General features: G+C 45.5%; 1 protein-coding gene across 5 annotated transcripts in view; it reads left to right on the top strand.

Moving 5' to 3' along the window:
- Nucleotides 1-1587: 1587 nt before the first annotated feature.
- The window catches only part of oxr1a (oxidation resistance 1a), a 576817-nt gene continuing 566835 nt past the window's right edge, over nucleotides 1588-11569 (top strand). Inside the window, exon 1 of one of the 5 annotated variants that reach the window (XM_038809973.1) lies at nucleotides 1588-2360. The gene's annotated coding sequence lies outside the window, so the exon portion shown is untranslated. The remainder of the gene's footprint in view (nucleotides 2361-11569) is intronic. The other 4 variants (XM_038809970.1, XM_038809974.1, XM_038809975.1 and 1 more) reach the window with 4 other exon arrangements.

The following is an 11569-nucleotide window of genomic DNA, read 5'->3' as shown; positions in this document are numbered from 1 at the left end:
TTCTTCATGGGATGTGGGCGTCACTGGCTGACCCAGCATTTATTGCCCATCCCTGAGGGTATTGAAGAGTCAACCATTTTGCTGAGGATCTGGAGTCACATGTGGGATGAGTAGATTTCCTTTGATTTAATTACTCATTTCATCATCTACCATGGTGGGATTTGAACCCAGGTCTTCAGAGCATTACCCTGGGCCTCTGGTTTATTAGTCCAGTGACAATTGCACTACACCATTGCCTCCCCAGGGACTGGCGGAATAGTTTCTCAGCCTTTTTGCTAAGATCTTAAGCATCAGATCGACCCCGAGATGAGGTGCAATGCCTTTTCTTGTCAGCTTGGATCTTGTATGTCTCGCTTGTGGAGATTGGGTTCAATTTGAATTTGAATTGGTTTTTGCAGCAAGCACTGAGATGGATTAAGGCAGGCATTTTCAAAGTGGGGGTTGTGACCCACCCGTGGGTGGGTGTTGGGAGGGTCGTGAGCCATCCATTGCAGCATTCCCGATCCCGGGAATTCGGGCACAATGGCCACAGCAGCCGGCTTTTAAAACTGCCGGCTGTGAGCGGCTTGAAAAATGATGGCCTCAACCGGTTTTAAATATGCGCATGCATGCCCGCTCATCAGTGCGCATCCCCGGAGCCCAGAGAGAAACACCGCCTCCTCCTGACTTCAGTGTGCTGATCCAGGAGAAGATTTTTAAAAAAATTCGATTCAGTTTTCCTGCATCTGTCTTGAATATACTGAATGGCTGAGCCTGCAGAACTCTCTTTGATGGTGAATTTTAGAGATTAAAAAGATTCACAATACTTTGAGTTAAGTAATTCCTCCTCATCTATGTCTAAAATTGTCGCATTGTGATTTGCAGACTATATCCCCAGGCTGTAAACCACCCATCTGAGGAAAAGTTACATTCTGCATCTGCTCTGTAGAGTCCTGAGAGAATATGCCTGTTTCAATGAGGTTTTTTCTCATTCATCACTACTCTAGAATATAAGCCCAGGCTCACCTCTCGCATTAAAGGTGAGTGAAAACGGTGGGTCCTGGAGGTCGGCCGGCGTGGGTCGCGAAGGTCGGCCGGCGTGGGTCGCGAAGGTCGGCCGGCATTGGGTCGCGAAGGTCGGCCGTCTTGAGTCCCGGAGGATGGCCGGTTGGTAAAAATGGATCCAGGGCAAAAAAAGTTTGAAAAACACTGGATTAAGGGTTTGTGCTGTCCACTTGCGTATTGGCTTTGTAACTTTAAGGGTGGGATAAACCAAATTAAAAGTTTCTTCCATCCCTCTTTTCCCGTCTGCGAATTGTTTACCCTGCTTGGTTCAACCCCATTAATTTGCTCAGAAATGGTGTCTGGTTCTTGGAACCTCTTACACAACAGCTGGTGCTGCAAAAAAAGGACATAAACAGCCACGTGATAAGATGTCACATGACAGATGTAATGACCCACTACAACATTTAAAAAATGGATTTTATTTCAGTTTCTGGATTACGAAAGAACTGCATATTGCACGCCACTGATAGATGGGAAATGACGACCCAATTATGCCTGAAACCAATGATGGGTGCAGCTCCCCACACAAGTGCCAGTTGCAGTTGTTACTGCAGATGAAGGGGCAGCATTTAATACAGATCTAAAACGACAGTGGCCAAACCGAAGAGCATCCAAATGGGCAGTGCTGTGAGGTTGAATGCAAGTGACAGGGAAAGCTTGTGAGGCAAGGGCAAAGCTCAAGAGTTTGCTGAGGTCTAAATGTAAAGGCTAAGGAGAAAATTGAGCTGTCATACGGAGGCTAAGATATGTGTTTGCTGAAGTCTGAGCAGTTTGAACTCACAATGCTCGCCTGTCATCAAAACAACAAAATGGGCTTTCGCTTCTTGGGTTTCACACAAACTTAGAAAAGGTCCAGAAAAAAAGGAATGGCAATTTGAAAATAGAGATATCGATTAGCTGTGCAATGCTCTGGCTCACTGCGATTCATGTAGGCAGGGAACACCCCTGGAGAATTAGATCTGTAATTTCTAATGGTGCCTTTATTGCATTGTGAAATACCTCACAAGATCTGACATTCGTCGAGTCCTGTCGCCTGCTTGTGAGAATGAATCGGATTTCATTTTCCTCTTCTCTCTGTATTTCAGCGGACAGGTGCTCTTTATCCAGGCTGTGGGTTCATCCAATTCCCCCTTCATTTCATGCAGCGTGGTAGCTTCCAGACTGAGAAGGTCAGATTACTGAGCATGTCTGCTGTACAGTCCTGCTATGATGCGGCTGCTGAAGCAGTGAATGCGAAGGCCTTGAACAAATAGTGAACGCTGCGTGTAGAAAAGAGTGAAGTGGGAGATGAAGTAATATAAGATTCTGCCTTGCAGGTAAGTTGTTTTATTTCTCTATGAATGCCTGCGTCTTCTGTTACTGGGAAGTGGCAGTGTCGTAACTGCTGCCTTGTCCTGTAGTTAAATGCACTGGATTCATGTTTTCTATTATGCTGTGGTCGCTAATATTCAGCTTTCTCTCAGTGAGTGAAAAATTATATCACTAAAAGCAAGGTCATGTCTCTGGCAGAAATCTTTCTTTGTGCTCTTCGAGTGTAAACAGTGCAATGTAATGGATGCTGAAGTAGCTCTGTTTCAGGTAATCCATTGCACTGCTGCTGTACAGTAATACACAGTCCACTGCTGGAAGGTTTGTAAGCTGTTGCAGATGACAGCTACTTCTGACTGATGAGCACTGTCTACTTTAATTAGACAGCTGTGGTCCAACACAGCTCAGGTTGGTAATGATGTGGAGTGTCCCAGCTCAGAGTTCCTCGATGAGGTGAAATATCTTCAATCATGCACAGGCTGTAATGTGTTGTGGAACGAGTCAATAGTGTGCCCATGGCACTTTAACATTAACTCTTTGAGCCACAATGCGATAAATTCTGTCATGGTGCAAGATAGATTTAGATCCTTCGCACAAACATTCGATGGGGGAGATTGTAATTGAAGCATCACTGGTCCCACGTTTGCACATTTTGAATTTTCAAATCATTTTATTGTTTTAATTTTAAATCATATGTACTGATGCATTAAGATATTTAAAAATGTACATTTGAAGAATTGCAATGGAAATTCTGCTCTCGTTTGGGTCCAGTAGCATTGGAGTATCAAACACTGCATTACTACAAAATCAATAAAGGTACAAATAGTTGTTTATAGAATGCGAAAAGTATCTTTAATTATACCCTTGAACATGCATGAAGAAAGCCAATTCGATGGAAAGATTTTTTTGTGATTCTGTTTTTGCAGTGTTTGTGATACTGTCTTATTTGAAGGTTTAATGTAGCCAGCTATTCGATAACTGGAATGAAATGCTTGATGAGATTTGAGCAAGCCAGTGAACACCTTATTGATTGTTCCTTCAACAAAGAGTTAATATTATGTCAGAGTCTGCGTTCAAAACGGAAAAGTGTTTTTCATTTTTTGTCAAACACAGAAACTGATGTAAAATCTTCATTGCAATGCTTCACTTCCTTGTGACCTTGGGGTTTAAAAGAAAATGCTCAGTTTTTCCTCTTTCCAATTTTCCTTCCTGAAAGGGGTAAATCTCTGGATGCTGGTTAACCTCGTATGACTCTCCTAAATGGCCATACATCACATGCAAATCTAGACTGAATATTGGCAGACTGTTAAATTGGGGGACACTTCTGGAAAAACATAATTTCTATTCTTACCCAATGCTCACACAAGTGTCATTTCCTCCAGCGTCGTGCGGCAGCAATCAGCAGAAGGAACTCTTTCAGGATTTACTTTTCCTGCCTTACAGATTCCCGAGCGATTGGTATAATTACGACTGAGATTGTAGAGATTGTCTCATTTTAAAAATTGGGACCTATTTAAACATTTTGATCTATGAACCCTAAAATATACATCCTTGCATCATCTATACAGCTACCAAAATGTAACTTTTTTTTAATAATAACATATGAACAGCAAAGCATATATATCTTGGGCAATTAGATAGATAAGTCATCTGATTTAGTTTAACTGTGCATTGAAAGTCCAATTCTCAGAACAGGAACAGTATATTGGCAAAATTATTTTCTGTGCAATTGTATTTTTAAATTTTGTTTGACCCAGGTCTACATTAGACTCGTGTTCACTTGTGTTGTGCCGTTTAATATTAGATGAAATGGTATAACGTAAATGTGCAGAGCGATTTATTATTTCTTTTATTGTTCAAATTGTAATTACCCTTGCTGTTGAAGCTCCTCAGAATGTGGACATCACTGGCTGGGCCAGCATTTATTGCCCATCCCTAGATGCCCTTGAGAAGGTGGTTGTGAGCCACCTTTCTGAACTGCTGCAGTCCATTTGGTGTAGGTACACCCACAGTGCTGTTAGGGAGAGAGTTCCAAGATTTTAATCCAGTGACAGTAAAGGAACATTGATACAGTTCTGAGTCAGGATGGTGAGCTGCTTGTAGGGGAACTTGCAGCTGATGGTGTTCCCATGCATCTGCTGTCCTGTTGAAGAAGGCTTGGTGCTGCATCCTGTAGATGGTGTACACTTCTGCCACTATGCATCAGTGATGGGGGAAGTGTATGTTTAAGACGGTGGGATGGGTGCCAATCAAGTTGGTTGTTGTCCTGCACGGTGACAAGTTATTTGCAAAATTGATGTTGTACAGACTGAGATGGTAAAGATGTTAATTAAAACCTGGGAGAGACTGTGTGGCTTAAAAGATTTCCTCATTTTCTTTTCTATGACTAGAGACACTATTTCAAAATTGTCAGATTATAATGATTTTGCACCTCCTGGAACTCAGGGCTGGATTCTTCGCAGTCCCGCGCCAAAATCGTGTTTGCCGCGGGGGCGGAGAATCCAATTTCACGCCGAAAGCGGGCCCAGCGCCGGTCCAGCATTTCTCTGGGACCCGAGAATTGGCGTGTTCGCAGAGTACGCCGCACGGCTGGGGTTCATTGCTAGAGGTCCGCCCAGCGATCCTCTGCTCCCGTTCAGCCGAGTTCCCGACGGCGTTGTTCTAACTACCTATAGCCGTTCGGGAAGCTCGTGTAGCAGCTGCGGACTCAGTGGAGGGCGGGGGGATTGGACACAGGGAGGGAGGGGGAGGGGGGGAGGGGGGGGGCCTTATGGGCGGCCAGGGGACAGATAGGGATGGTCTGATCTTCAGCCGTGTGGCCGACCGGGGTCCTACATTCTTCATCTTCCTCCGTGGTCCGAGTCCGCCATGCGCATGCCCGCGTGGACTCAAAACCGGAAGTGCAGGGGCCCATATCCGCAGCTAAAGCTGCATGAACCACTCTGGGTCCCTGCTAGCCTCCTGCAGGTCAGTGAATCGGCTCATCTTTTTCCAAGGAATCTTGAGAGTGAAACGCCAGCATTTTTACGGCAGCATGGGGGGCATAGTCCCATTTTGGGAGAATCCAGCCCTCAGTTATTCAGATAGATTATGTAGTACAATGGGTGAGCTTGCTGTCTTTCAGTGGAACCTTTTTTAAAAAATCTTTGGCGAGGCCAGTATTTGTCAATCTCTAATTGCTCTTGAACTGAGTGACTTGCTTGTCCATTTCAAAGGGTGGTTAAGAATTCACCAGGTTGCTATGGGTCTGGAGTCGCATGTAGGCCAGACCAGGTATGGATGGAAGATTTCCTTTCCTAAAGGACATTTGCACCAGCTAAAGCTAATGACATGTAAACTATTGAAAGATTCGTTCAAAACATTTTAACTTCCCATCACAGACCTGACCCAGAAAGGGCACCCAGCTAGTTGATTTAAGCCATGAAAGGTTGACCCCGGCACAGGTGGGTGGAGATTGGATTTACAACATATTGTAACAGAGAAAAATTATTTCATTTGAGCCTAGCTTGTGTTTCACTTGATCCAGGAGTCCTGGACCCTGATGCTGGGTGACAGCACTTAGAAAATGTTCTACTTTGTACAGCCTTTATGAGATCTTCGGTTTTTGCAAATTTATATTAAAAGTGTATCTGCTATATGAAAAACACATGCAAGTTGTTTTTATTTGGTCTAAACATACACAGCAACATAAACTATATACAATTTGAACATGAATCACATTCAAGTGCAGCACTGCACTGTTTCTACATGATGTTAAGCCAAAAATGATGTATAGTTATTCTGCTTTCTGTCTTCCTAAAGAAATAATGGCCCAGATTTAGTGAACAGTGGTAATGATATTTGGATTGCTGTTGCACCCGAAAATCCTCCTGCCTTGACGCTGCTGCGTATTTCTCCTAGGACCTGCCTATCACAGAAATGCTCAGCGCAATGCCCCTAGATGAACTCTGATGGAGTGGAGCAGAGCCAGGGGAATACAGGTGCTCTGACCAGTCTCCGGATGAGACCCCCCCCCCATGCTCTTGGGTGAGGAGGGATGAACCGGCTCCCCATCTTTATTCAACTTCCTTGATTGGTCACGACAAAGATCATTTAAAAAGGATCCTTTCCCCTGTGGATACCTTTTCCGAGTCCAAATGTATTTATATTTTAAAAAGAGCCAATTTAGTCAGGCTTTCTCAAGTTAAAGAAAGAATGAATCTATTAGTTACTAAAATGCGTAGAAAAAATAATAAAATGCAACACACGTATGCACAGATTAACCATGAGAGGTGAATCTAAAAATAAAAGTTAAAATTGGGATGCAAATCCATTTTTGGCTTGTCCGTGACTGTAGATAATGAAATGTTACGGACATTAAGTTGGGTGATTCTGGTATCAATTGAACAGTTGGTTTGGAGATTCTTAGTTCTGCAGGTTAGCTGAAAGGACTTGTCTTGTTTCCTTTTCAGCTGTAGCTTTTCTGACTTGTGACTTGCTTCCAGCAATCAGAGAGACAGAGAGAGACTTTTTACCTGCAAGAATAGGGATACCTAGTGGACGTTTTTCAGTGGTGACCTTTGCAGAACACATACATAGTAGAAGTAGAACATTAGACCGACACACAGTGACCAGGGATGCAGTTGGTTTTTAACCCCTTTTCTTTTGTATTCCTGGAGGGGGAAAGAAACGCAAATATGTATTCTGCCCAGAACTACTTTCTTTCAACTCACATCATGTCCACAACCTGGGATATAATTCACAGGAGATGATTTCTGCTGACAAGGTAATCAGACTCCATTATCTCCAGAGGGGATTACAGTCCATTTTTTGCATTGTATCTCTTCCTTTATAAATGTCTCTTGCTGAGGTTCCTTGACACCCTCTAGGTGTGACATTCTGAGGTCTCTCTTGAGACTGCATATAATCCAACACAATGCAGTTAGTGAATTACATTCTCAATATTTTTATTCTCAGTCACTTTTGCCTTGTATGTCCTGTTTTTAAAAAAAAGTCTTACTTAAAAGTTCAACGTGTCCGTAAGTAATTTGAGGCTATGATCAGTATTATGACACAGGACATGTCCCTTTTTCGCGGAATTAGTTTCCACAGTAACTTGGAAAATTTCTACATACGTCTGTGCATTAGGATTCCCATAAGGCTCCGACACTCATCTTCCGTTTCATGTCTGGTCCCCGTCAATCTGGAGACTTTAAGATTTGGTCCAATAATTTACCAAAGATGTCATCATGAAGACTGGGCCTCCAAAAATTAAAGGTCATTGATCTAAAATGATAATGCTAACCTGTAACAGACACTGCCTGAATGGCTGACTGATTCCAGCATTTTCTGTTCTCCAAAATGTCCTTTTCTCATGAAAGTAGTTATTGTAATATTTATTCTGTTTGGCTGTTCAGAGGATGATTGGTGATATTGTGACAGATTTTTATTAAAATCATGTGCGCTACATTTTAGGCTCCATATATATCATACTGTCGCACATTTTCTTTCTTGCAGTTTTAGTTTACAAGCCTGATGTTGGAGAGAATTGGAACAAAACTCCCCAAGGAAGAATGGACGCTCTGTTAATTCGAAGTTAGCTTTACCCTTCTACATTTGCACCACACATGGTGTGAAATAGAAATTACATTTGTAGGTCAAGCAGATTCAATGATGCAATTCAATTGTTTAATGCCATTCCATTTGAATAGAGGCTTTTATTGTTGGTTTAACTTCAGAATGACTTCACTGCAACTGAACTTGCTGCAGAGCCTCACTACTGCAAAGGATAATACGCCTTGTGATAGATCTCTGCTTTCTGCTAACTGCATATTGCTGTCTGCTGATGGAAAAATGTGTTTATATATAACAAGTTGACAGCTGGACGTGAAACGTTAGCTCTTTTCTCTCCTTACAGATGCTGCCAGACCTGCTGAGATTTTCAGGCATTTTCTCTTTTGGAAATGTTACATTTGGTTCTCTCACCAGGTCATTTATGCACATCATGACCGGCTGGGCCCCAAGCACAGGGGTCCTGTGGCCTACAACTTGGAAAAGACCCATTTATTCCAACTCTCTGTTTCCTGTCTGTCAACCAATTCTCGATCCGTGGCAGTACATTAACCCCATCCCAATTTTGCCCATTAACCTCTTATTTTTTTTTATAAATGTTTTTTATTGAGTTTTCATATTTTATATATGACAAATTACAAATTATTAGAGAGAAAAAAAAAAGAAAACACAAAAATTTAACATGAATATTTACAGGTAAGCATCTTCATAACAGCAATTGTGGCCGCCCCCTTTAGCCAGCATACATATTTTACATTCCCCAATATGGCCGAGGCACATGTTTATAGGCATTTATTTATAGTTTGGTTTTGGGCCTTGGCTTGCCAGCAAACCCCCATAACGAGCCCGTAACCCCCCCCCCTCCCCCGATTCCCGTCCATTTTCCCCTGATTCTTGGCCACCCGACTATTCTTCCTCTTGTACGTTGGCCACAAACAGGTCCCGGAACAATTGCATGAATGGCTCCCACGTTCTGTGGAAGCCGTCGTCCGACCCTCGGATGGCGAATTTGATTTTCTCCATTTGGAGAGATTCCGAGAGGTCGGACAGCCAGTCTGCAGCTCTGGGCGGAGCTGCTGACCGCCAGCCAAACAGGATTCTACGGCGGGCGATCAGGGAGGCAAAGGCAAGGGCGTCCGCCCTCCTCCCCAGGAATAGATCTGGCTGGTCTGAAACCCCGAAGACCGCCACTATCGGGCATGGCTCCACCCTCACCCCCACCACTTTGGACATAGCCTCGAAGAAGGCTGTCCAGTACTCCACAAGTCTGGGGCAAGACCAGAACATGTGGGCGTGGTTGGCCGGGCCTCTTTGGCACCGCTCGCATCTGTCCTCCACCTCCGGGAAGAACCTACTCATACGGATTCTCGTTAAGTGGGCTCTATGTACCACTTTTAGTTGCGTCAGGCTGAGCCTTGCGCACGTGGAGGTGGAGTTGACCCTATGCAGTGCTTCGCTCCAGAGTCCCCACCCTATCTCAATCCCCAGGTCGTCCTCCCATTTCCTTCTTGTTGCGTCCAGTACGGTGTCGTCCCTATCTACCAGTCGGCCATACATGTCGCTACAGTTCCCTTTCTCTAGGATACTTGCGTCCAGTAGGTCTTCCAGTAGTGTTTGTCGTGGTGGTTGTGGGTACGTCCTTGTCTCCTTTCGTAGGAAGTTTTTGAGCTGCAGGTACCGTAGCTCGTTCCCCCCAGCTAGCTGAAATTTCTCTGTCAGTTCGTCCAGTGTTGCGATCCTGTCGTCCGTGTATAGGTCCCTGACTGTCAGTGTCCCCCCGTCCTGTCTCCACCTTTTGAAGGTGGCGTCAGTCAGTGCTGGTTTGAACCTATGGTTGTTGCAGATGGGAGCCTTGTCCAACATTTTGTACAGGCCAAATTGCTGCCGCAGTTGGTTCCAGGATTGGAGGGTGGCTGTCACCACTGGGCTGCTGGAGTGTTTTTTGGGTGGGGATGGGAGTGCTGCCGTGGCGAGGGCCCGGAGGGAGGTTCCCATGCAGGAGGCCTCCTCCGCACGCACCCATTCGGCTTCTGGCTCCTGGATCCATCCCCTTACTCGCTCGGCTGTTGCCGCCCAGTGGTAGAATTGTAGATTCGGGAGGGCTAGCCCCCCCCTGGATTTTGTTTTTTGTAGGACCTTCTTTGGGATCCTAGCATTTTTACCCCCCCCATACGAACGCCATGATAAGTTTGTCCAGCGCTTTGAAAAAGGCCTTGGGGATGTAGATCGGAATGGATCTAAACAGGAAGAGGAACCTGGGCAGTACGTTCATTTTGATCGTCTGGACTCTCCCCGCGAGGGAGAGCGGGAGTGTGTTCCATCTTTGCAGGTCCTTTTTAACTTCCTCCGTCAGGCTGGTGAGGTTCCATTTGTGGATCCCTTTCCAGTCATGGGCTATTTGGATCCCCAGGTAGCGGAATTTATGTCGGGCTTGTTTGAACGGCAGCCCCTTTAGTGCTGCCCCCCCCCCCCCTTGCGGGTGTACTGGGAAGATCTCGCTTTTGCTCATGTTGAGTTTGTAGCCCGAGAAGGCTCCAAACTCTTTCAGGAGCGCGATGATTCCGTCCATGCTGCTTTGTGGGTCCGAGATATAGAGGAGCAGATCATCGGCATAGAGTGAGACTCTGTGCTCTCTACCTCCCCTTCGGATCCCCCTCCAATTTTTTGCTGCCCTGAGCGCGATTGCTAGCGGTTCGATTGCTAGTGCGAACAGCAGCGGGGACAGTGGGCATCCTTGTCTGGTGCCCCTGTGCAGCTGGAAGTATTGGGAGTTGGTATTGTTGGTCCGTACACTCGCCATGGGAGCGTTGTATAGGAGCTTTACCCAAGCGGTGAACCCTGTTCCCAGCCCGATCATTAACCTCTTATAAGGGACCTTGTTAAAAGCCTTCTGAAAGCCCAAATACACCACATCACCGTTTCTCCCCTTATCAGGTATATGGATTACATCCTCAAAAAAACTCCAGTACATTTAACTAAAGGGGAGCAAAGTTCCGTAGCGAGCGTGTTGAGCCGCGTGTTTCGCGGTTGGCATTGCTGATAAATACACGGCTACAAAACACCACTTGCGTTATATTATGGGGCCTCCGAGTCCCTGACACAACCCCTGATACCCCTCACGCCCCAACGCATTATGGGAGGGTCCCCCACCCGCCGCACCCCTCCAATACCTGTGCAGGGCACCGTTGGCCTGATCACCAGCGCACAGGAAATGCCAGCTTGGCACCTTGGCAGTGCCAATCTGGGACCCTGGCAGTGCCCCTGCCAGCTGGCAGTACCACCGAGGCACATAGAAACATAGAAAATTGAAGCAGGAGGAGGCCATTCGGCCCTTCGAGTCTGCTCCGCCATTCATTATGATCATGGCTGATCATCAAATTCAATACCCTGATCCTGCCTTCCCCCCATATCCCTTGATCACTTTAGCCCCAAGAGCTATATCTAATGCCTTCTTGAAATTGCATAACATATTGGCCTCAACTACTTTCCGTGGTAGAGAATTCCACAGATTCACCACTCTCTGGGTGCTAGGTTGGAAGTGCCAGGGTGGTCTGGTGGCACCAGCAGTGCCAGGGTAGCACTCTGCCCAAAGGGCATGTACCTGGGGTCTCATCACCTGGGAGACCCACACGAGTACCATTCCGTCTGGTCCCTGTTTGTGGAGACC

This window comes from Scyliorhinus canicula, chromosome 10 (genome assembly GCF_902713615.1).
Source record: "Scyliorhinus canicula chromosome 10, sScyCan1.1, whole genome shotgun sequence".
NCBI classification, from domain to species: Eukaryota; Metazoa; Chordata; class Chondrichthyes; order Carcharhiniformes; family Scyliorhinidae; genus Scyliorhinus; species Scyliorhinus canicula.
Note: the sequence above shows the minus strand (reverse complement) of the source record. Positions and strands in the feature narration are given on the sequence as shown.